This window comes from Marmota marmota, unplaced genomic scaffold, assembly GCF_001458135.2.
Source record: "Marmota marmota marmota unplaced genomic scaffold, marMar, whole genome shotgun sequence".
Taxonomy (NCBI): Eukaryota; Metazoa; Chordata; class Mammalia; order Rodentia; family Sciuridae; genus Marmota; species Marmota marmota.
The window spans coordinates 22,638,306-22,638,888 of NW_026000240.1; positions in this window are offsets into that span (position 1 = coordinate 22,638,306).

A 583-nucleotide genomic window follows, 5' to 3' on the forward strand; every position below is an offset into this window, starting at 1 on the left:
GAGAGAGAGAGATAGAGAGAGAGAGAGAGAGAGAGAGAGAGAGAGAGAGAATATGTGTTACTGGGAATTTAACCCAGGGGCACTGTATCACACTAGCTACATCACCAACCCTCTTTATTTTTTTATTTTGAGACAGGGTCTTGCTAAATACCAAGTCTGGCCTCAAACTTTTAGCCCTCCTGTTTTGGCCTCCCAAGTCTGGGATTACAGACATGTGCCACCATGCCCAGCAAGACATTATTTTTAAAAAACATCTAATGTTTGTAAAGCCAAATCTTTTGAACTCTACTATTGAATTGCTCTGGATAATCAGATTTCTAGTCCATTTTTTTGTTGTTGTTAAATAGACTTGTTAGAAATTTTAGCTGGGCATGGTGGTGCATGTTTTTAATCCCAGGTGGCTTGTAGATATATAAGAAGGACGGATCACAAGTTCAAAGTCAGCCTCAGCAATTTAGTGAGGCCCTAAGCAATTTATCGAGACCCTATCTGAAAATAAAAAAGTAAAAAATGGGCTGGGGATATGGCTAAGTGGTTGAGTGCCTCTGGGTTCAATCCCTGGTACAAAAAAAAAAAAAAAAAA